At 40.2% G+C, this 26,221-nt stretch overlaps 1 long non-coding RNA gene across 1 annotated transcript in view; it reads right to left on the reverse strand.

The window, feature by feature from the left end:
* LOC138685573 (uncharacterized) overlaps window positions 1–26,221 on the reverse strand; it is a 104,239-nt gene that overhangs the window by 53,620 nt on the left and 24,398 nt on the right. The window lies entirely within an intron of this gene.

The raw sequence follows: 26,221 nt of genomic DNA on the forward strand, positions 1-26,221 counted from the left end.
CATAAGCAGAGATAGTTAAAATGGCTGAAAAATATTTGGGCGGGCATTTCAATGCATTGAAATTGTAAATAAATCTTATTGAAAACTTGAGTTTCAAGCAGCTCTATGTCAAAGTAAGCACTGATTATTAAATATATATCATGTCTTCGATCACCATCAGCTGGAGTTAGGTATATGCCCCATTTCTTTGTTGGGTTAGCTTCAACAGTGAAGAGGCCAGTGACCAGAAGAAATCACAGAACATTCAAATCAAATTTTAAAAAGAGCTAAGATATGTAGAATCAATTAATGCTTTTTTTTTTTCCTACTGTCATGCAAGTAGTGGTCAAACACAAATGCCTGAAAGGCAACACAGACTTGCAGACATGAGAATTACAACTGGTTCCAAACTTCCCACATCTACTACCCATAAATACACCCTCCAAAATTACTTACAGGAAGTAAGTTTTTGCTACCTGGTGAAGGACAAGAGGTGTCCTTTCTCATCATAAAGGAACTCTGAAAGAACTCTATGTTTACCACTGTACTGCTCAAAAATTAAAGTTTTTGCACTTTATGCTTTTCAGAAAGAACAAATTCAAGCCTGGCTGTATAAGGAAAAAGAATTTTATAAGTTCACTAGTAATCTTATTTTATATTCCTTTAAATGGCATAAAAACTTTTAGCTTGCATCCTGCACATTTCAAATCTAAATGTTAATTAAGGTGCACTGAAAACATTCCATCAGAACTTATTGTGTACAACATACCATTTAAGCATTTCCAAATTATTGTATTAGACCATTTTAAACCTCTTTGTAGGATAATAGGATGATTCAAATAGCTGTCACTGAAGTAAATATAAATCACAGCTTGACTAATCATAAACAGGCATTGTTATAAAAAAGTGCTTTTTTCTAAGTGAACCCCCTAATGCAATGTTGTTTTTTCAAAGCATGCACTGGGAGAAGTGCTGGTGGCTTTATCTTTGGTTCAGAGCTGAGCTGAATCTAAAGGTTATACTGATCATTCAGGGTTTAAGGTGGCTTATATTTTACAAATATTTTGTTCAGACAAAGACCATGCTCTTCCTGAGTCACAACAGCTGAAACACCAAATTCTAAAGGCAATTCACATTTATAAGGTGACCTTCCACGCAGACCCTTCAAATTTGCATAGGTGGACTCTACACACAGAGATTTTTGTTTGCTTGGGTTTCTTGTGTTTCAGAACAAGTATGTATTTCTTCCCCATACTTCTTTTTCTGATTTGCAACCTGGTCCCTTCTTAACAACTGATTTAAACAGCTCCTGCCCTGTAACAGCCACGTGTTTATGTCACTGCAAGCATTGGTGGGGGGTGTGTGTGTGTGCATGGATAGGGGAAGGTGGACAAGAAAAACAGTGAGGAGATAAAACCAGGATATAACATTATAAAACATTTACAGCTAAAGACTCTACAGAATTCCAGTTTGAAACAACTACTTCCACAAGAAGAGCTTATTTCCATTCTTCTTTCTTTCTCCAATCTCTGTTGGAATCTATGCCTTCAGCAGTTTCTGGTTTCATGCCTTCCAGTTTTTCAAATTATGGACACAAGCAGATCTGGTAAAGTTGCTGACCACAGACAGCTGCATGTATGGTGTTTGTTTGGTTTAAGATTGTAATAAGTATTTTAGTTGGATTTAGCATTTAAGTCTTCCCTGTGGAATGCCATGCTTTTGAAAGGGCATCAGTAAAGCATTTAAGCAGTGAGATTTTTCTGTGAGAGATACAGCATACTCCTACTGTTTATCCTCTTGGCCGACATTTATCATTATCGGACTGATCAGTGGCTAGCCGTGGATGTGAGGCTACGACAGACAGAATGATGAGCAGAATGATTATCAAGCCTCCCAACACCCCTACTGCTCGGTTCCTCTGAAGCCTTTGAGGAGAGGAGAGGTGTCGTTTAAAGTCCTCCATGCTCTGATGAACAGGGGAGAAGAAGGTCTGGGAGTTGCTTAGAACACAGAAAAAGCCCTCACATTGCTAAATGTTTTATACAGAAAGAAATTCAACTCTAATATTTAGTGTTGTCGAAGTTCAGGCATTCCTTCAGTACTTCATCACTACAGAGGCATGCATAGTATTTTTACAGAGGAAGAACTATAAGAAAAGAAAACATAATTGGTTTCTCTTCCCACCTGGGATGTGATGGGTTCTTATAAACCCATGATTTACTGATGAGGTAGTATTTATTGCCTCTCACAGAAAGTGGGGTAATTTTATCTAATGGAAACATCTTATTTCTAACAGCCTTACATGTAAGAAAGTAGAACTAGTTAAGAAGCACTCTCTTTCTATATTAGCAGCCCCCATGCCTTTGGCTAAGAATTACTAATTTGCCCATCAGTATTGACTTTGAAAGTCAGTTCACTACCAGATTTATAATAGCATGTAATCAAACTCTCACCCAGCTCCATATTTCACTGGAGACATGATATAATCCATTTTCTGTGTGTTAAAACTAGGGTAAGCTCTTTTTAGTGTTGAAATGTCAATCGTGCCGCCCGACACATGTTTTGATTGAGTTCGGACATCCTGTTGGGCCATCTGAGAAACTGACTTTTAAAGCGGCACTTATGAAGAGCCTTTGGTAGATTTATCTTTGCAACTGTTCCTTTGTTCTGTTCACACAGCATGCTGTAAAGTGAATTTTTTTCTTTCAGTTCATAAAATATAACTAACCAAACATGCTTCTCTGTAAAATTTTAAAATAATATCCATAATTAGATAAGAATCAAATAAAAAAACCTGACAAAGTATGTTCTATTGGAAGTTCCATTAGACATTACAAAGGAGCAGAACAGCAGGACAGACCAGAAAAAGATAAAACATAAAGGGACGAGGGACAAGTAGCTGAACAGGGAGAGCTGAATATTGAGATGAGGCAACAAACTGTAATGGAATTGAAGGACAATGACTAAAAAAGGCATAGAAAGGAAAAGGAAAGACTGAACAGAGACTAGTATTGTTCAAGCTGCAAGATAAAAAAAAAGGTGGGGAGGAGGGATTTCTTGAGTTCTTTGCAGTTACTGTTTTGGCCACCTAAGTCCTCACAAAAAAAAAAAAAAAAAAAAAAAAAGGCGGGGGTTGATTTACTGGTTAATCCTTAACCATTGATATACCTTACTTTGTAAGACTAACTGTAGATGGTCGAGTATTAAGGAGAAATATTTAATTTTAGAAATTACAGATAGTTGAAGTGTAATTTTTTCATCAGAAATTTTCACTTGTGTATTTATCTTATTCTGGATTAAGATACATTCAGGTTTTATTTTCCTTTGTCATGTAGAGACCATTCAGTTATATGATAATCAGCAACAGGAGTTCTATTATAAGAAAAACATCATAAAACCCCTCAGCATTCAGAACAACGCACCTTTCTTGAACATGTAACCAAAGGTTTTGTTCCACATTCAAAAGAGACGCGGAAGGACTTGTAGTGGAATCCCTCATTCTAGCTTGCAGTATATAAAGACTGGGCCAAAGTTTGGCAGGATGCCTTTCACAAGCCTGTTAAGAGTCACATTTTGTTGTGGAGTGACCTTGGGAAGGTTAGCATCTACACTAACCAGACTGCACAGTACTCTTCTTTTTGCTCTCTGTTTGTATTTCTATAGTGTCTTTACAATATTATAATGGATTTCAGATAACTCTTCTTAATAAATACATACAAGCATGTGCATGCTGCAGCAGGTTTGACTGGTTTCTGGTGGTCATTAAAACAAGGATGCAACCGCCACCATTCCAAAGCACAGCTAATGCTAAACATGATCATCTCTGCCTGTTAAAAAAGTTGTATTAGCAGCTCGATGACCTAGGATGGTGTTTGGTTAGCATATACAACCTTTAGTCTTGTGATACAGGAAAAGAATTTCATCTTCTTCCCCAGTGAAGTAGGGGAAGACCTTATTGTAGGTCTAAGAGTAGTAATTTTAGTTCTCACACAGACATCTAGCCTCCTGCAAGGCGACAGAATTTAGATTTTAACCAAAAACATCACTAAGCCTGATAACACAGACTGGAAAGTTAAATATTTATGATTAACGACTCTTATTTGAATGCTTAGATGTATCAACTTATTCCAAGGCACTTCAGGAATGAAGAGATATTTATACACAAATGTATAATCCATTCAATGGATTCTTCCAGTAAAACAAATAAATACATCTTCTACCATTTATGTTTGTAATGGTAAAAGTCAACTGAACTATAACTGAACTCTTTAATAAGTCTACAAGCTATCTTGAGTGCTGAAGAGGTATTTCCTTAGAATCCTAAAGCACAATACTGTGGCATCAGAAATACTGTTCAGTGAAGGTGGCTATAAAAGAGCGCTGCCACTTTCTGTCCTGTTTACTTAGAATTACACAGTGAAAATGAACTTTTAGTTCTCTGTAGGTGTATTGACAGAAATTGTTTTTGCTTTAAGTAAACAAGCAGAATCCCCAGACATAAGAGGATAAGAATCTTTGGTTATATTTTAATAAATTAAGGGTTGATTTATTTTTTTAACTAGTCAAATAAGAGTAAAACTGGCAGCTTGGAAAAAACGCTAATGCATGACAAAATTTGTGCTGCATTCTAAGTGACTAAATCCTATCTAATTAATGTTAGCATAAATCCAAAGGAATTCTGTGGAAATAAAATTACTTACACTTTCTTTCTCTGGGCTAATGGAGTGCAACATTTGGTCAGCATTGTTTAATATAATAGAATTTACTTTTGATATGCAAAATATTTCAACTGCTAGGACTCTCATGCAAGAAGAAAGGAAGAATCTGAGTGGCTGCCAACATGAACTCTGAATGCAGTACATTTTCATCGAATAGTCTCAACAAACACTCCTTGCATTAACTTCGCTCTTCACCGAGAATAAATGTCTCTCATAGTTTCATCAGATCAGAAGTACCAGTTCATTTGGAGCGAGCAGAATGGTACTTACTTAATGGGAAGCTTGAACAATTTGTGTTGTCATATATTTTTTTGCAAATGTTACAAAACAGGCAGGTGAAAATACTTTGACTTTTAACATTGACTCTGCCAGTCTGATGAAGCACGTGCTTACTTCGTGAGTAGGCCATTTCTGCATGACACAAACTGTAATATATGACTTTATACAAAAATAACACAAGCTTCAAAGACATTATATCAGTAGCAAAAGAATAGGGAAAATCATTATTCAAGGCCACATATATGTGAGAAAACTCATAATATTGTAATTCCCCCCGCAAAATAATAAAAAAATCACAACCACTCAACATATGCGCAAAGATGTCACTATGTTATTTCTACAATTCGCGTAAACAACACTTAAACCTAAAAGATAATGAACCCAACCCCTCAGGCTTGCATATATATTCAAACTAACTTCTGCGTTCTAAGGCCAAGCCTGATATTTTATCATTTTCATCATCCAATCATGTGTAATGAACTAATTTGCCACAACATCTCATTGAATTCCTTGCTGATACATGTTTACTGTTACCCTCTTCTTGATCCCAAATAATATTTAATACAGATGAGGAAAACAAACAAAAAAACCCACATCCAAAATAAACTAGGGAAACAAAAGTTATTTCCTTGTCGTTATGTCCTGACATTACCATCATCCACCCCTTACAGAAGTCCAGAGATGTACACGGTGCTTAACATCAGCTCCCTTGTTCCAGACTAACAACACAGTACAATCATCAGAGCAGTCTTTCCAGCTGGAAGGGCCAGTGTTCAGCTGTAGTTGATGTGAAATCTTGATCACAAGAAAGACCTTCAGAGGCTCAAGGTCTCCAAGTAGGTTAGGCACTGACAGGGAAATTGCCTTCACAGAACCTGAGATTCTACAGCAGCCAGATTATGAGATAACGAGCAGACCAAGGATTTAGAAATATGGAAGCATATGAGTGAAGTTACTAAAACTACATGACTTCTTGAATAAACCATCCTCCATCATACAACAAGCTTGGTTGACTCTATTATGTGTTAATAAAGATGGCTGACTATATTCTGAGGCATCCTTAAAGGCTTTTTCTCCAAACATTCTGCCTTAGGTCAATAGGATCTGTTCTTTTCATGCCAATGCTATAGATAAGCTCTGATTTAACCTTATTGTCAGTAAGATACCTGTGCAAAACTAGCAATGAAGACTTTAAACTAAGAGTTGACTGTCACGCAGCTTCACAACTCAGAAAAACAAAATGGGTTCCCATTAATGAGGACTTTCCATTTATAGGAAAAAGTATAAACATTAAAGAAAGGGAGCTGATTAGATTTCATGATAGAGAAGAAGGTAAGAAAATTGATAACACCATGAAACACTTATATACCCAATTAAAGAAACAAACATCCTCCCGGATAACACTCTTTTGTTCATGTGAATTTACGAGGCGTCTCTTCACATCTATTTTACTGAAAACAAATTGGTTTTGTGGGGCTTGAAGGTCTAGAAATTTACAAGAAACAATGATCACCACCACTCTGATTACTTTACTGCACATTAACTGTTAGAACTAAACTTGCAGCTAGTAATGCTCTAGCAAGTGCCCAAAGTAGATGCACATGCAAAATCTATGCTTGCAAATATGCCAAATGCGTAATTGTAGATGGAGATGTGACCACCTAGAAAAGCAAATATTTTTCACAAAAAAATAGAAATAAATAACCACAACTTGTTTTTATCCATCTGCACTTCCCTTATGAGCAGAGCATGTTTTATTTGGTAGCAAGTCTGATCTATCATCTCATTAGAGTATCTAGTTATAATCTAGTGTAGCAGCTAGCATAAACTAGGCCTAGCTAGCATAGCTATTAGTATAAGCCTGTGAATTTTAACCGGCTTTTTTTCTGTATGTGGTAGAAGTAGACACAAATATGGCCTATCCTAAACAACAGAGTAGTTTTGGTGTGCTCAAGGAAGTAGATGGACAAACAACCCATTGATCATCATGAAGTGCAAAAGTGTCCAGAGGTGTACAGACTGTGGCGACGGCAAATAAGAAAACATCCATTCAAGTCGCACAGCCTAAGCATCATCAAGGCGTTCTCTACCCAGTCCTAAAGCGAAGGACGGATGCCCCACAACCTTTCACCAGGATCTGAGAACATCTCTCCAGCCTTGGGGAACCCAGGGAGCAGAAAAGAGCCCATGACCCTGTGGCAGGACTGTGTGGAGCATGGCAGGAGCCAGCATGGTGGCCCAGCCAACCTTCCTCTGGGTCTGCGCCATCTCTCCTGTGGAACGGGGAAGTTGTGTAATTCATAAAATTGCATGTATCTGTGATTAAAGTGCTTTGGTAACCAAATCCATTTAGCTTCTATGCTGTCATTTGTTCTTAAACATTGACACCTGGATACTTGCGAAGACATCCAAGTACTTGACAAGTCTCATTCTTTTCATGGGCAAATGCAATGTTTATATGGGTGAGAAAAACGTAGCCCTCTTTAGATAGGCAAGACAGTAGAAGAAACAGTGGCTAAAATACAGCTATTGTCATGGCATCTCCTCCTAGCTGAATGTGTGCAGGGACAAATTTAGACAAGGAATATGCATAGCTTCTAAGACAAGTATTCACAGCACCATCATATTTTATCTTGCTCTAATTGACAACTTATCTGTGGAAGAAAATGATTTGGCAAGCTGTCTTCATAACAAACTTCTTAGAATTGTTTTATTACGATTGCTTTGTGTACCTGCAATTCAGAACAGATGCACTCCAAAAAAAAAGTTATTTGTGTCACATTTTGGGGCTTCTTACAGCATGTTTGATGGTCTTTTAAGGAACATTTAAGTGCATGTTAATTCTATACAACATAAGGAAGTGTAGCATTTTTTATGTGTCATCTCATATCAATACTGCCACATTCCTGCAAGAGCAGGCGGATGCCACAAAGTACGTCAGCTGACAGATGTGCAAGTTTTGGGATATATTTGGAACTCTCCAGGCTGGCAAAAGACTGAAGTCAATGAGAGTTTTACAGATGTTTAGTCTGCATCAGGAATACTGACCCCTAAGTACAGTTAGATGGATATTACAGTGAAAAAAAAATGCAATGTGGCCTCAAGTTAGTAACCATGTAGTTTGATGCTAATCTGATGGATAACTTTTATATTATTTGGGGAAATGATAGTGTGTCAGCATGTGAGCCACAAAAAAAAAAAAAAACCAAACCAAAAAACCCAAAACCAAACCCAGTATATTAGTAGTAGATGCAGTCATGCTCTGAAGGGAGATACAGGTGTGGGAGAAGGCAGTGGGTTTTGCTCACAGAAGCCGAATGAAGACACACATGGGCACCCTGTGCATGCTCTGTTCTTAAACAGCAGCTCAATGGTTTTGGAGCCTCACTTGACGGCTTCCTCTTCCACAGTGGAAAAAGGATTAGTGGGTACTTCTTTTACGAAATACACAAGGCCAATCTAAAAATCACAACTCCTGATTATACTAGCCACAGTACAAATACAAAGCTAAGGACAGTCCCTGTGCTGAAGGGATTACAGTCAAAAAATAGATGAAATCAAGATTACCGTATCCTACTTACATATGAGGTAGAGGAGCTCAGTTCCCATGAGCGAACTCTTCCAGTCACACAGAAAAGAAATAGTGGAACATGAATTTAACCCTAAATGCTTTGACTATTGCTGTCATCATTTGTATTGCCAATATTCTTCACAATGCCTGTGAGGCTACGTTCTCATGAGCCTTCCTCTCACCACAGCATCCCCACTGCCAGGGGCTAACAACAGTTTTCTGCAGAAATCTGCAGAAAATCATGTCTCATGTAAAAGAAGAAGCCACTGAAAGCTTAAAAATAAAAGTCTTTTCTACTCTCCAGATGTATTTTTCTCACACTGCCCAGTCATACATACTCGCATAGGTGTGTATTAAAAATAAAAATCATATGAATCATTACATGGCATTTCTGCAAGAAAGTTACACCGAGGAAAGGTAGGTCCAGGATGAGAACTGTAATGGTGAAAGTGGATTGAAAGCAAAACTGAAGCATTTGTTACAAAGCTACAACCTTGGCTGTGAGGGACTCTATGGATGCGGGAGCTGCTGGAGGAGCTCTGCATCGTTTGTCATGCCCCAGCACTAGAGCCACTGGTCTGAGAGAATGCTGCTGTGCTATCCAGTGAGGCAGGAACCAAGATTTAATCTTCATTCTGAATCTGTAGGTAGTCTTGGGGGGAAAAAAAATCACTTTGGGGCTAGCAGTTGGCAGTGTCTGTGTTCAGTACGCATTGCACAAGAAGTACCCATGGAAAAGAAAGGTACGACCCCCTTTTTCTCTCCCTTTGCACACGAAGGGGGTGATGTCTATACATGCAACCATACAGGAAACAATTAACCATTTGACATTCTTCAAGATAACTATAAAGAGGAAGAAGTGACCAGCATATGTCTGTCCTTTAGCCATGTACATGCAAAACAACGTGGGGGCACCTTTCCCACAGGAAGAGAAAGTTATGCTGAACCTATATGCCTACAAAATGAGTGGATTCAAATTCTAAATCTTACACTTCATACATAAAGACATGTCCAGCCTTTACCAGGCAGATGCAATCTAGGCCCTCAGAACAACAACAGGGCTAAGATCTTCATCTGAGTTCAGAAAAATAAATGCACTAACAGCAGGTTTTTAACTCTGCCTAAAGCCAAAGGTCTGAAAAAAGACTGTTTTGCAAGAAAAGAAAACTCTTCCTCTCTTGCACCTTTGTCGCCTGTGTAAGAAGGAAATTGAGAAGAGCATTCAGGCTGTCGCAAACCTACACACCAGCAGTGAAGAAACCAATGTATCATCGTCTATCTCAGCAGGGATTAATTTATCCAACTTATTCATTGATGATAAAAAATTTGGAAGCTGGGCATGCTAAAATGTGGAGTTACGATGCTGCCACTGTAGTGAAGTAAACATTTAAATCGCTCGAACGTTAAAAAGGAAGCAACACAGCAGTGTGCTGGTTTTAATGTCTGACATTCAACAGTGTGAATGGTATTGTGGTGTGCACATACCTACATCGCTATTGTGATCACATGTGGAGTATCTACAGGGTGGTGAGGAGTGTCATACCCTTACTGGAACACTAAGAAAAAAGAGGAATGGAATAAAGATGAAATAACAGCTATCATGTTCAAATACCAGGACTGTTTGTTTGACTGGAGTGGGAGTCTCAAGGCCAGTGTAGGGAAAGAAAAAGACAATCTGGGGAACACTGGGGCTCAGGGAGGTGAGCTTGCTTTTCCTTCGGGAGGCCAGGAGCCTCTCAGTGCAAAGATGGGCCACTCTCCTGCTATCAAGGCAAACCTCTGAAGAAGGGAAAAGAGCAGCATGACTGGAAAAGGGAGCATTTAATCGAGGCTGTTAGTAATCTGTAAAGGGAATACGATGATGCAAAGAGTCCTCTTTCAATTCAGAAGAAGGAAGGAGATCTGACTTCTAAGGGAACACAGATTCCTCATTCCCAGCGTTATTAAAGCAGCAATTTTGAGGCAATTTTGCTTCTGCAGGCTGGGGTAAGTTGTTTGGGGTTTTCTTAAAGCAAAGAAAAACAAACGCACACCCCAAAGAACTGACTGGGTGGAGATGGGCTGGAGAAATTTCAAGTACTGGTAATTTCAAGAAACTACAAGGAAGTTTCCTTAATGCACACTCCAACATAAAACTTCTCCTGAAACTAGCGAGCAATATATTTTTAACAGTTCTTCCACCAGTCTATAAGCCCAATTTAGACGAGACACAGCTGTGCTGCCGTGAATTAAAATGTTGTGCTTGTCCACTTATATTAACAGCAACAGCCCTCACAAGCAACCTGCATTTCACATAGCCACAACACAAAAAGCAAATAAACTATACATCACTTAGGAACAGCATTAGTAATTGCAACCAACGCATAAGAAAAACCACATGACCATTACCCAATTTCTCATCTAGAACATGAAGCAGTCAAACACAATTAAGCCAAAAAAGCCAAATTCCATTAGAAAAATACAGTTTCCTCTGTGACTGCATGCAAAATAAATGCATGAAGAAAATTATCCCAGGCAGCAGTAGTAGTCCCTTTTGTCTGCCTGTAGCGCGAAGTATAGACCATTTATCTTTGCAGAAGCATGGGAACTTACTTACTCACTCATCACATTGCTCATGGTGTGGCTGTGCTGACACCATCATCACCAGATAGCCAGGAGGTTCAAGCTCTTCATGTCTTACTAAGACCTGCTCTTTTAAAATGTGGTATGAAAACTAAGCAAGTAAACAAGAGACTTTTAAAGCGGCAGAACAGGAAGCACCTTTGCAGTTTTTGGAGGAAAGGCTAGATTAAAATCCTGGTTCCCAACACTGATGGCATTTCTGTGTTGATTTACACTCAAATTTGGTGCCTGACAGTTAGTCTAAAAAAGACTAAGAATCTTGAATGTCTGAGCTCATGCTGCCTGTACATTTGAATAGTATATTCACTGCATGCTTAGAGATAACAGAAAACAAATCTATTTTATGTCTGGTGTCAAAATGAATTATGGACTGATAGGAAATGAGCATTTTAAAAAAAAGAGAAAGTATACAATCATGTTATTCTTAGATTACAAATGATTGTCCACAGTATCTGTAGAACAACAGAACAACAACTGTTTACAGTTCAGACTTTTGCACCAGACTCTCCATACTGATACAGGGGGCTCAGTGACTTGTGTGTACTACCAGGTGGTGGTTGTACCGGTGCAGTTTACCTCAGTGTACTACACAGCTGCTGTAGCTACAGGGTCATAAATTGCCAGCAAATAGAGAAGAACAAAATACTATTGCTGAACAAGCAGAAATTGTTAGACAGAATGATTTTCACCAGCATCTAATGCAAAGCACTTTCTCAGTCTCAGTAGTTTTTTAAAAATCATATTTAGAACAGACCAAACACTGTGCAATGGGACCTCTGTCAGCCAGAACGTTCAGATGGGTCTTTCTAGGGAGAACCAAAATACAAATAAGCTTGTAAACAGCTTTCTGCCTTGCAGGCTGTGTCCCTGCAGGGTAGGCCTTTGCTTTCAGGCTTGCTTTCAGCCAGTTCAGTGGCTTTCTGAGTTGCAGCAAACTATAGTCTCCCCTCTTAGCCTTTGAGGATTTCTCTCTCCATCACTTCAGAGACCTAGCTGTCTATGTGACTAAGTGTCCCAGTTGCTGGGACAGAGTACCAGTCTCCAAGTTCCTTTCACCTGTAGCCACAGAAGTCTTCTCTCCCCAACCAGGCCCTGTCCTCCTGCAGAAGGCGGCCATCCGAGTGGCTTTTATTGAAGGAACATACCATGCAACTGAGAACACACCACCCAGATTGTTACTGTTCATCACAAATCATTTTAGAAGCTAAAGCATTCTGGCTGAGAATGAAAGGGAAGGAAAAAAGTTTTCCATAACATGTTGTCATTTTGGGTAAAAAACATTGCTGCATCCGAAATCCGGTGTACCACCAGGAGGTTTCATGGACACATTCTGACAAATTCTCATAAGGGAGAATGTCTTCAGAAGGCAAAACTTCTGTTTTAAGCATAGTGACTCATTTTTCTTGATGTAGCTAATGCTGCTTTGGAAAAAACAGCATGTCCATTTTTGATGTTAACACACACAAGGAAATTTGCATTGCACAATGAGCTGCAATGCGAATACTCATTCCAAGTTTCATAACTCTTCACAAAAAACAGAAAGGTAAAACGTGACTCAGCTAAACCAGCTATGAACCACAAGCATGAAGACTGCCAACAAAAACGGGAAGAGCATTGATTTAACTGAGTAATTATCCAACAGGTTTGTATTAATTGTCCACTGCAAATGCAGAGCAAAATTCAAGGCAGCTCAGTTAATATTCCAGGATCGATCCTCAGACCTATCAGAATTCCCCCCCTAATAAATAAAAAAATGACAGAGTTTTAAGGCATACCTTCATTTTACTGACTCCAGAGCAGACATCTCTGAATTTGGGCCATTGTGAAGAAGGCAACTCAAAAGTCATTAATGCACAAGCAGTCCTGGGAAGAGGCAAATGAAGCTTGACCCATCTGAAGTCACTATTCTCATCTCTACACTAGGGACTCCTGTTCCTTTGTACTGGTTTTTGGCAGGGATAGAGTTAATTTTCTTTACCGTAGCTTGTATGCTGCTATATTTTCTATCTGTGATCAAAACAGTGTTGATAACACAGGGATACTTTAACTATTACTGCCCAGCCAGCGAGGAGGCTGGGGGTGCACAAGGAGTTGGGAGGGGACACAGGCAGGACAGCTGACCCCAACTGGCCAAAGGGATATTCCAGACCATATGACCTCGTGCTCAGCAATAAAAGCTGTCAGGAAGAAGGAAGGGAGGACATCTGGAGTTATGGCATTTGTCTTCCCAAGTCACCGTTATGCGTGATGGAGTCCTGCTTTCCTGCCAATTTTTCTGCCTGCCAATGGAAAGTAGTGAATGAATTCCTTATTTTGCTTTGCTTGTGCATGCAGCTTTGCTTTTCCTATTAAGCTGCTTTTATCTCAACCCACTAGTTTCTCACTTTTGCCCTTCTGATTCTCTTCCTCATCGAGCGGCTGTGTGGGGCTTAGCTGCCTACTGGGGTTAAACCACAGCAACCTTCGAGCTTGTTTATCATTAGGGTCCAGAAATTTCCCAGTAACAGAAAGCACCTGACTTTTCTAGCCTTCTTAGCAGAGTGCCCTCTTGGGAAGACAGGCAGCTTATATTGATAATCTCATGCTCAGGAAAATGTAAATCTGCTTCTTTGGAAAAGGCTTCAATCTCTAGGCTCTAATATAAAAGCTGTGTTTATGCTGCCATTGTCTACTGCTTTATTCTAAAAGGAGAATAGATAGTCAGTTGTCCAACCCTAACAAGGCAATTTTGTTGGGTAAATCTCTATAGTCTTTAACAGCAGGTGCAGTATTACACTGCAATGAATGCTCTGAGACACACAGGTGCAACCCATCTCTGATCCAGCACTTAGTAGAAAGGGCTGGAGCCACTAACTTCATGTAGCTTCCCTTTGTGTGTCATGTCCTTATCAGCTTGAATGGGAGTTGGTACTTAAACAGGAGTTGAATACCAAAGCATCTGTGTAGACTGCAGTCCCTCTGTCACTTGAACACGTGGAAATCGTATCCCAATTTCCAGCAATTATTTTTTATAATTAAATTGTTATGAGTATCCAATAAAATACCATCAGTGTTTACGCTTGGTGTCTTTATCACATAAAATTATTTCAATATGACCAAAATAGAATTGAGTCAATTAAAAAACAGTATTATTCCTATCAGTGGTAAGAGAGAAACACAGGAGGGTAGGTAAAAAGGGGAGAAAACTAACCTCATCCACTCCTTTTCAGTGGAAGATGGTGTACTCACAACTTCATGGTTTTTGACTGCAGGGAATAAAGTAAAACCAAGTATCCATACAACCATCTCAAAATTATTCTTCTCAGTTAAACCTAATAAATAATTGATCCAAATTAACTGTGTGAAAACAAAATGCAACTCCAAATTACAAAAAAAACCCCAGTGCTAAAAAGCCATAAGTAATCTAGGTACATTCTGTCACTCTGTTCATTCTTTAGATCAAAACTAATGACAGTATCCAAACTAGGGGCAGTGAACTGTGAAACACTACAAGGTTAAAGCTGATGTACTTGGTAGTGCTGTGCTTGCTTCCCATGTCCGTGTTCCCCAAGCAGGATCACTTCTCTGCCCTCAACACAGCAAAGATGCAGCCATGGATCCTTGTGGGTCACTCTGTGTTTAGGAGCTTCTCAACATTTGAGAAGATACCTTGTCATGCTCCCCCGAGGCACTGTTTCCAGAAGGTTCACTGTGCCACGGCAGGAATGCAAACCACGTTACCCAGAGCTGGTGACACTGGGTTTAGAGCAGCAAAGTCCTATGCATGAGGGGAGCTGCCACTCACCTGCTGACAGCAAGTGGGTCTCCTGACCAATTTATACCTTGCCAGCAATAAGCAGGACATATATACACACATATATAAATATATTTATATATGCATTGTATGGTCAAACATAAATACACATTTGTATACAAATACATATACACAAACATCTGTCTGTATTCTTTTTAGAAATGAGAGACTGAAGCCACAGGTGCTGCGATGCTGTGCATATGGATGTGAGAGGACGGGAATGGGTGGAGAACATCATCTGGACAACTGAGATGTTGCCCATCTGATTTTCTGTGAAGAATAATACAGTATTTATAAAGTTTAAAAAATGGGGAGAAAGACAGTTGGAAAACAATGACTTCAGACCGTCTTATTATAGATGGCCACAGGGTCTCTGGACTTGATAAGCAATCAATACTCGTGGTGATAATGAAGTGAGTCATTTTTTGAATTGTAACCTTGTTAAACAAGTTCAGTGTATTGCACAGAACAGCTCTTTGGCCAGTTCTTCCTTGGGAGCCATTTCTGGTATAATTAAAGAGTTTGCCTCTCCTCCTCTCCCCACATCAAGAGTTTCTCCTTGCCTCCAGCAGTGGGTTTTTCATTTAACACTCCAGTGCCTCACCAATAATAATAAAAAAAAAATCAAATCAACCAGACCACTGAATGGACGATGATTTTTTTCCAGGATGTGAACTTTAAGCTGTTAGACAAGTTCACAAAATAAATTTCAGTTTCCTCCTCTCTTTCAGGTTTACAATTTCAAATTGCATAGTCAAGATTGTTGCAAAATAAGATCGTTATGTGGTGTATTCCTCTCATGGGCCACACTCCACTAAGACCCGCTAAGGCCCACCAAAGTACTTCAGTTTGTATCTAAGTATGTGAATATTCCTATTGATTGTAAAGGGTTTCAAGCAAATTGCAGGTGCTTTGGTGAACAGGGATGGAGTCAAGTATATACATAAAATGAGCAGGTACTTAACCTTTTCTTAAAGCTCGGGCTGAATATGGGAACTTTTGATGTCTGCATTGTTCCAGAGATACTCCACTGCCTAAGAGTTTTCCACTGCAGTTTCACTAGTTGTGTTTATTCATGACTTGATTTTAGCAAAGTTTCCTAGGCTCAGCTCTAGAGAATGTTAATTTGCCTAACATCAGAAAAATGCTTCTGATTAATAGGCAAAATCCTCTTTCCCTAAATCACTAATGCTAATGAAACTTACCACAAACCAGTGGTTTTTCATTTACTTTGGAAAATGTATTTTTGATCTGTGTAAATTTCACTACGGTCAAACATCCATACTAGGAAGAAATCAGTACCTTTTCTAGCAATAACATTAGAAAGCCATGTCTAGAGTGACTAATGAGATGCTTCATTATATGTGGGTACTTCACCTCAGAGTCAAGTGCATCAGCGCAGAAACAAGAAGCTGCTGTCATTGCTGGTGCAAGGCAGGTCTCACAGATAAATAAACTCCATTCTGCTGTGATATCAGCCCAGTGTCTTCCTAAACACTATATTCCTTTGAGGGGAAAACTGGCAAGGAGGATTTTTCCATTTTTCCTTGTGAGATATTTCAAATCTTGGTGTCATCATCTACAAAATTCATATTTCACACATGACAAGATTCATATAAAAATGTCATGTAGTAGTGCTTGTCATAAACCAAACCCAGACTACATTTAGAGAAAAATAGATACAGAGAACAAGGATTTAGGATTGAGTGGAGCTGAAAGCTAAGTGAGAGGTACTACTTCAAACTGAACTAGAAGTAACTGTGGTTTAATTTTTATTCATTTGAGTTTTTACCATTTGCTAAGGTATTGAAAGCTGTGACTATAATCAGAAAGCAAGAAAAAAATTAATTTAGCAAGTGAATCTGTTTTTCTGAAGGAAGCAATATAAAAACAACCAAGCAGAAGCCCAGGTATGCAGTTGTTGAAGACGCTGACTGAATGGAGCCTCTATCAGTGCTACATTAGGTAATTTATGTTCAAAGAGGAATGTAACTATAAGTAGATTTTAGCCCCACTTATGAATGAATATTGTTTAGTCTTCCTTTGATTTCTAGATCATTACAACTTTTATGTAGATATATTAGAGTTATCATCCCCATCTCACAGAAGATAGCTTTGGCTGCCAAACATTATAAAAACAACATTTTCCGAGCTAGACAGCTTGGTAGGAGACCAAGAACAGCTTTTCTCCAGTTCTCAGAAATGCTGGATTTTATTTGTGGGATGTCTCTGCAAGTGATGGGAACTCAGTACATCTTAAAGGCGATCCTATTTAATATCAAAAACCCTGCACTGCAAGACTGAATTAATTGAGCCTAGGAACCAGCTTTAAAATCCCGAACACTCTCTGAAATTATCCAGTGAGCCACAAATAATCCCAATGCACCAGGAAAAACCAAGAGAGAAAGAGAATGGAAGGAGGGAGGTGGAGTGCATTTTTAGCTGAAATCAATGCTTGCAAAAAATACAAACCAACCAATATTCAAAGGGTCATGAGCTAAGTATACAAAAATTTACAGACTAGTTACAATAATTGTGCCAAAATCAGCAACAGCAAAGAAATTACATAATAAAACAAACACAACTAAAGAAGATACACAACAATTTAAAGACTGTATCTGTCATCACTTTGACTTCTTTGCTTTATGATCTGTCTCTAATGTTCCTCATTACTCACTCACCAAAAAAAACCCCTTCCTTTTTTGGTATTGTTAGTTTTCTGGGGAAGAAATTACAATTCTTTGTACCTATGAAGTCTTTTCCAGATGATGATACCTACTGCAAAATAAACAGACAACTTAAGGAAAGGAAAAGAAAAAAAGTCAGTTTTGCTCTAGCCACATCTCACTGCTGGCATCTCTACAATTCTTAGAGAGGGAGAGTTCTAGGAGCTTTGTGAAATGGAAAGGATTTGTGCAGAAAAAGCATTTATTTACTTTGACATTCCTAAGAAGCAGCCTTTGTGCTCCGTATAACATAGAATTCAGGCAGAGTTTCTCTGCTCATCTTACCCAAATTCAGGAGCTCAGGCTTGGAGCAATATTTCTTTGTACGCAGCACAAGATGACCTCTTAAATTGTGTTACACTGTGACAATGAGACCTCACTATGTACAGTGTAGAACTAGCAATTCCTGTAAACACTCTTCCCCATCTATCCACGGGGGTACTGCAGGGATCATAGTCTGCACCCAAATGGTGCGGATATACTTGAAACCATGTCAAGCGATGCAAGTACAGCTCATTATCACACACAGCAGTACCACACAAGCCACGACACAGATTTTTATTCCCACTGTGATTTTAAATGCCTCCTTACAAATAAGCTTCTCAGAGGATTAATTGCTGGATTTTTCTTCTATATAGAACAAGTTCAAATGAGGCAGCCTCAAGAGTCCCTGAAAGGCTTGCTATCTGACTTTTGTTTGTCAGGCAGGACGAGAAGGAACTAGTGGCATTTCCCAAGTACCAGCATTGTTTACAGTAATAAGCACCGTTCCTTGCATTCTAAATAGAGAGACCAAGAAACTGATGGCTACAGGGATGCTCAAGTCCTCTATCCCCTGCTGGGTTTTAGTGTCGAGGCTTGTTTGCTGTTCCTCAGGACAACAGTTCCCCGGTTCTGCTGGTAGAAGATTAAACCAGCATGGACTGCTCAGTCCTGTAAGGTTCAGAGAGCTCACCCAGAAAAGTTCAAAAGCATTTTGTGTGTTCATAAGTTCAGTGAAATCAGCTTTGAGAAATGAAATACATCTTGTAAGACTAAATTTTGACAGCAGGGTGGTGTTGAACTCCCAGTGTCACCATCTGCTTTTGAGCTAGTATTCTTAACGTTCCCTTTGGGGAGACAAAGAAGTCTTTCTAGGTACTGTTTGGTTTGCTTCATTTGTTGTATATACAGTAATTTGGTCAGGTTAACCCACCACGGGCAACCCTATCATGTATTAAAACAATTATTTCATACTTCAGTCAAATAACATATGTATTTATACAGGTATTTGTAAATCCTTAAGGGAGTTAGGTGCTCAGGTAAGACTGAAGTTTTGTGTGCTCTGGACATAAAACTAACACTGGGGCCCTGTGGAGATTCCTGACTTGTGAGTCTTCCAGAACTGAATTTATTAGGCGTGTGCCTTCTACTCTAAAAATTATATTTTCAAAGCTGTCTGGGTAAAGCTCACCAGCACAACTGGTGATTTGAGAAATGCTGTGAGATAAGTGTGTTAGTACTGCTAATTTATAGCAAAGAAAGCATGAGTGAAAGCCAAAGGCTCATTACCATCAGCTCCTTGCCAGTTTTTCCCAGATGCCCTATTCTACATACAACTCAGATGAAGCAAATTCTAATTTACTTGAAGGTATCTACTGTCATGGCAGTACATGGAAAGACAGTACCTTGTAGGCCTAACACAGTGAGCTCAAGTAAAGAAGGGCACCTGTGAAGTTGAAGAGATATATTTATATATAAACATTTGTCTGCCTATATACTTGCAAATGCCTGATTTAAAAGAAATAGCAGCACTGATTTTGCCTAACTACTTTTGCTTTCACAAACAATTCAATCCATCAATCAACATATCTGCCTATCTATATCTGTCTATATAGGGGGAAAGAGAGATTGAGAGATTTAAGCAAAGTAGAAATACACAGTTTAGCAGCTGTGGCACTGCAAAACTGTGTGCACACCATAGATGAAAAACAAACAAGAAAAAAGCATTAGCTAAAGCAACTATTCTCAACCTTTTTGCAGGGAATCTTCATTTAGAAAGTCTACTCAGGAAGAATAATTGTTCCCATTCATTATTTTGCCTGGATGACTTTTACAGAACTGTTTTTACCATCAATTGGCAAATTCAGTGGAGGAAATAAATTACCCTATTATTAAAGCATATTTGCAGTAAACGATAGATATTCCCCATAAGCTGTGCTTATCCGGCCATTTTTCCTAACAACTTCTAAGAACATGACGCCTTCATCCCATTTTGCCTTTGTCTTCCTTGTGTTTAATGACGGGGTAGGTCTCTAACAGAGGATGGTCCTGCTCGCTCTGCATGTACCTCCATGGGTTATGTTCCAGGTCAGGGCAGCCTCACTGACTGAAACTTCTGACCTTTTTGGAAGGTTTCCTGTACTGTTTGCAGTTTCTGTACAGCTTAATTTCAGCCTCTTTCACTAGTTCTGCTAGGGTTATTTTGTATCAGCATTCCTGTTATAAGCTGCCCCTGTTTTTACAGGTGGTAATATAAGAATGTTTGAAAGTTTCTTCTGGGCTAATATTTTGCTAACTAAGTCAACTTTTCCCTATTAATGAGAGTTTGATTTTTATTTCACTTCAGTATTTAATTAGATCATAAGAAAAGATAGCTTGGGAATTGACCTGAGTATACTTTTCAAAGTCAAGTATTTAGAATTAAATTCATCTTGCCTAATTTTTGGCATTTATGAGTTAGCTATTGCATCTAAGTTTCTCATGTACAACCCCTCCACAGTTAGTGGAAAAAACTGAATTGCCTTTTGGACTTGCTATTTTTTCTTCCACTGGTGACAGAAGTAGCCAAGATTAAAAGAAACCATCAACATCTAAACAGGGGACTTTTTAAAAAATAGGGAGTTAAAATACAAACCCATAGTGCATTCATCTCATGCATCTTGATTTCCTTGCAAAATTATATACATTTCATTAAACTTTTAATGGCGGTTTTGAAATGCAGGTTGCAGCACAATCTTTATTCCTGTCATTTAAAATGAAAAAGGTTTAATAAATCAATAACCAATGGATTAATGAGTCAGTGATGATAATAACAGTGATTTACATCAACAGCACCTATTATCAAGAGCAATCACAAAGCACTTGGGAAGCAGATTTACAAACTATTTCTGCTTAAGTGGTGTCAGAGGCCAACTTCCTTCAGAAGCCAGATGGAGAAGGGTAGGAAATAACCACCATTAAAGCAAATGCTCAACTACAGTCACCACGCAGTTGTGTAGAAGACGCAGTACCTTGTTCACATTTAAGGGTGTGGAAATAGCACTACTTCTCAGCTGTCTGAGCATGGCTACTCGCTAGCAGAAATCAGGTTGGGCACATGAGCTTTGCTGTGTGCTCTGAATGCGACCAAATAAGAGTTTTTTTGGACACAGTGTGTTCCCAAGTTGAAAGGCCTTCATGTGGAAGGCGTTATCATCTGTGAAAGCTTGCTGTCACATGCATCGGCCCTAGATTATGCTGGGCCTCATCGACTGAAAAGCAAATACATACCACTGGAGAACAATGTCACCCTTCTGAATATCTCCTGAGGCAGGCTTCAGGGCATGGGACACGGTGCAGGCTGAAGCTTTTTAAATGATCCTGTGTCATATGTGGTGCACTAATATAAAGGTGACAAAAAGTGAACTGGGGACAAAGCCTGCTGACCCAACTGCAATAAAGCTCCTGTGGCAGATATCTATGCAGTAATGCCTTTGAGCCCTGAAACACTTGACCTTAATGTCTGTGAGACTCGGTTTCAGGAGGTAACATTAATGGTGTCTTACCTTGGTTTCTGGAGTACGTGTTGTGGACACATGCACTTTTGTCTCTTACTCCTTGAAGGAAATGAAACCATGCATTGTCTTTGTCCTACAGATTGTGTTGAGTCGCAGATTCTCTAGTAATATAATACAATCTTTTTCACTTTAGGCTTTTGGGGCTGGCAGCTCAGTTTTCAGGGATGCTTAATACCGTAAGCAAATAGGCAGACAACCTTTGCATAATTGTCTAAAATACAAAGAATTCTTTATGTTAGCTACCAGAAGCAGCAAAGAAAATGAGACAAAGCAATACAACACTGACATGCATTTGCCATTTCTGTTTCCTTATGATCTTATCATTGGATCACGTAAGTAGATCAGGAGCTTTCTTCTCTGCCTGTGAAATAGGAAGTCTCCCTGGTCCATTCTCCACCTTCTTTATGCTATGCAAACCATTTTTTTCCTAACTATATCTACAATTAAAGTACACTTCTTTGCTATGAAAGCACAATGCTCTGTTATTCTCCATGCTCACATTTCTTTTATTGCTCTGAAGTTTCAGGTACTCCCTAAGCACCTGTTTTTTCAGATCCAGTGTCAGTACCTGACCTCCTCATTTTGCTTTTGGGGAAATCCCCCCAGTTCCAACTCCCCTCAGCCCCACGTGCTGTGGTCTCAGCACTGCCATCCTTTCACATCCATGTGCTGCTGCTTGAACAGCAAGCACAAAGGTTTACAGCTTTTCCTTTCACTAGCCTGGAAGTAACATGGCATGGACCCAGCAGCAGGTAGTTGACTACGGGAACCCTGATAAATTCCATAACACAGCAATTTTGTGAACGCAGGTGGTATTCCCAAGATCCACTTAAATATCCTTCACACACAAATAGGCATTAGTCATCGCTGCTCTTTATAACTGTGAATGTATCCAGCATTGTCAAGATGCTAAATTTGGTAACAACTTATGATCAGAAAGATAATCAGCTACCTCAACTGGAAAACATGAAAAGTAAGTTCAGTATGGTAGGGCCACGTAGGTTGTATGTCTCCAAACAGTCATTCAACTGAAATGGTAGCGATCTTGAAACTAAACTTTGTTTTTAAATGGCTGACAGAGAAAGAAACAGCTCCTTCTTTTTCCTTTCCTATTTCCACTAGAAATATGAAATGGCTCTCATTCATAGTTTCACAGGCAATAAAAAATGCAAGTCCACTCCCATAAAGCAAAGAAACAACAAAAAAGAGACAAACACAATACAGAAAACAAAAAAGATTGTGAAATGTGTAAACGTTCGTATGTCAGTCTGGTTTGGGAAAAAATAAAAACAAACAAAAAAGATATTTGCAAGGCAACCTTCCAAGCTGTAATTTTGCCAGAAACAGCGTGACTGTGGCAAACTATCACCTGTAGTGACCGTGAATTTGCATAGAGGTGTGGATGAACCACAACCTAACAACCTATGCTTACTGAAATTAACAGAAGTTTTGACCCTGACATTAACTGGGATTGATTCATCCTTATAACGTAATGCAAACATAAACCACCAAGAACATCTCTATAATTTTGTCTCTGTAATTCTGCAGATCTCCAGGAAAACTGTCTCAAAAAAGATAATCTTTTAAAAACAATCTCTTTGGGATTTCACAAGAGTGATTCTTACCTTCAGAATGTATCACTTACCACCACCAAAGACTTAAATACAAAACAATAATGACAAGATGCCCAGAACAAAATAGCTTAAGGCCTATAACACCATATAAGAAACAGCTCTTAATTTCCCCTGTGGTTTTCTGCAATCTTTGACACTGCATTTACATTCTGCATAGCTCTCCAATGTGTGCTAGAATCCCAGCACAGCAATATAAAAGTAAAACAGTTCCAAGGGGTTATATTAGGATACTAAGGATCTCAAAGACAATACATTAGCTATTGACAAGTTTCATGAATAATTTTATTGCATTTTTATTACTTTGTAGTAAAAATGTCTGTAAGAGATGCAACATCATTATTCTTTTCCCTTTCACTTTCAAATTGTTTTTTGATATGTCTAAAAAAAAATCCCTTTTCACTTATAGGTCTAAAAATCACACTTCCAGTTTGAATCTGAAACGTAATTAAAATGCATTCTTCTCTGCTGGAGCTGAATGGACATGAAAATAAGAAATGTCTTTTTGCCCTCTTTTGTAACTTAATCTTGCTTTAATTTTTAAAAGGCCATTTTTAAAAAGTAAGAATATTTTAGTTAATAATTTAGTGCTCACTTCAATTAGAATAGTTATTAAAACTTTCAGTGACATTACAATTAAAAGTTTGAAAATAGTTTTATGATAATTTCCAGCTCTATAGAGTTTTCTGCTCTGAAGAGAAAGCATATGCAAAATCACTTTTTTATCTTGCTATTGTCATAGTATAATTCTTTAAAACTACTAAGCAGGGTTCTTAACTGATAATATATTTCAATATATCTGAGATGATGCTCTGCATACAATGGGTCAGCTTTTTAAGTGGTTGCAAATTGATGCAACTCTACTGCCTGCAGGGAAGTGCTCTGCTCAGGATCATGTCTATGCCACTCAGCAGAGAAGGGACAGCTTGTCAAAAGAAGAAAACCTTTGCCCAATTTCTATGTTCCACCTTGATATAATTTGCCATGAGGCCAAAAAGTGCCTCGTGTCCAGCCACTTCAGGGTTGTAATCCCAGCATCACCTGCCTTAGGCAAATCTGAGAACAGGACAGGCCCAGATGTAGATGGAAAACATGATTTTCCCATGCTTAGCATCTAGTTATTTACAGTTTTTCAGGATAAGTGCCAAGAGGGTATGTGTTGTTGTTAAGTGGGAAGAGCAGCACTGTACATCCACTTTACAGAAGTCTGCAGGATTAGACAAGGAGCCAGGCAGTAGAGAGGCTGTCCTAGAGAGCAGCACAGCAGTTCTGACAGCTTTAAAAAGGCTATGCCCACCACCAGTCTGATACAGAGTGTGCTACCCTGAAGTTGTCTGAGGTACATTTACCTAGGGAAGACAAGAATATTTCATACGTATTGCAGTGTTTAAATAGCTGCATGTACTACATATAATGTTACTAATGCTGCTAATAATAGTGGCTACAATAATATACTAACCACACTCTGTTCACAAGGTTCATTGAAAGGTTGTCTAGTGCTGTCTTTTCACCCTTTTTACTAGTACACTGTTTTACCCGGCACTTTTAATTTAAATCTTCAGGACTTTGCCTGATCATTTGGACTGAAATTTTCTATGCCATTGTCTGTCCCATGCTTCATTTCCTTGCCTCGTCTATGTGCTTTTTGAATACCTCCGGGGATGGTGTCCCCACCGCTTCCCTGGGCAGCCTGTTCCAATGCCTGAGAACACTTTCAGGAAAGAAATTGTTTCTGATATCCAATCTGAACCTCTCCTGGCAGGCGCAACTTGAGGCCATTTCCTCTCGTCCTATCACTAGTTACTTGAGAGCAGAGACCAGCACCCACCGCCCTACAACCTCCTTTCAGGTAGTCATAGGGAGCGACAAGGTCTCCCCTCAGCCTCCTTTTCTCCAGACTGAACTCCCCCAGTCCCCTCAGCCTCTCCTCACAAGACTCGCGCTCCAGGCAGGCCCTTCACCAGCTTGGTTGCCCTTCTCTGGACACGCTCCAGCCCCTCAAGGTCTTTCCTGTGGCGAGGGGCCCAAAACGGACCACAGTGCTCGGGCTCCCAGGCCCGGCTGCCTTCCCAGCTGCAGCAGCAGAGGGGAGCCTTCGGCAGGGACAGAGCAGACCAAGTTCTGCTCCCGCCTCCCCGAGGGCCTTGCTCCTTGTGAGCCCTGCAAGCCGGCTCCTTCCCTCTCCTCCCCTCGCAGCCCTCCTGCTGGGGCAGGACTTTGCCCTGCAAGCCCCAAGAATCAAGGGGAAGGAGAAGCGTGTCCCCGGGGCAAGCAGCAACCATCCCGCGGGCGCCCGCTTGAGCCCTGCCAGGCCAGGCCAGGGCCTGGAGAGAGCGGGTTCTGCAGGCCCGGGGACCGCCCTGTGGGACGGACGGGTGGTGGGGGGAGAGAAAGGAGAGGGCGGGAGGCTGCCCTCATCCCTGGGACACCTCCTGCCCTCCCTCCTTGGGCTCGCGGGGGCCATCTCCAGCTCGGGCAACGTTCTCCTGAAGCCCAGCCGCCATGGCTGACAGAAGAAATGGGAGAAAGAAAGGGAGGAGCAAGGAGAGAAGGGGAAATGAAAGAGGGAGAAGAAACGGAGAAGGACGGAGAGGAGAGGAGAGGAGAGGAGAGGAGAGGAGAGGAGAGGAGAGGAGAGGGAAGGCCCGGAGCCTGAGTTACAGAGTGGGTGAAAAGAGAGTCCCCAAACCCGCTTCTCCACATGAACACTCGCCTGGTTCGTCGGCAGCGGAGCACAGAAGCGCCTTGGAGGGGCCCCCGGCCCCTGACAAAGCCTTGCCCAGACATCCACGGACAGAGCGTTTGTTCAAACGAGCTACTTTATTGGCGTCTTGGCCTGGGCCCACGCTGCCCAGCTCCAGTGGAAGGAGTGCCCCAGGGGTGGTCTCGGGGGCACGAGCAGCAGGTGGTCGGTCCGTGGTGGTGTCCTCATGGGCGCTCCGCTCTCAGTAGGCGCTGCCCGCCGCTCCCCTGGCTGGGCGCAGCCCACTCAGCAAGTTGTTCTGGGGAAGCGCGTAGCACGTTGCGGCGGAGGCCCCCGCCTCGCCCGGAGGCTGGTCTCGACCCGGGGTGTCGTTCGGGTCT

The sequence above is a fragment of the Haliaeetus albicilla genome, chromosome 6, assembly GCF_947461875.1.
Source record: "Haliaeetus albicilla chromosome 6, bHalAlb1.1, whole genome shotgun sequence".
Lineage (NCBI taxonomy): Eukaryota > Metazoa > Chordata > Aves > Accipitriformes > Accipitridae > Haliaeetus > Haliaeetus albicilla.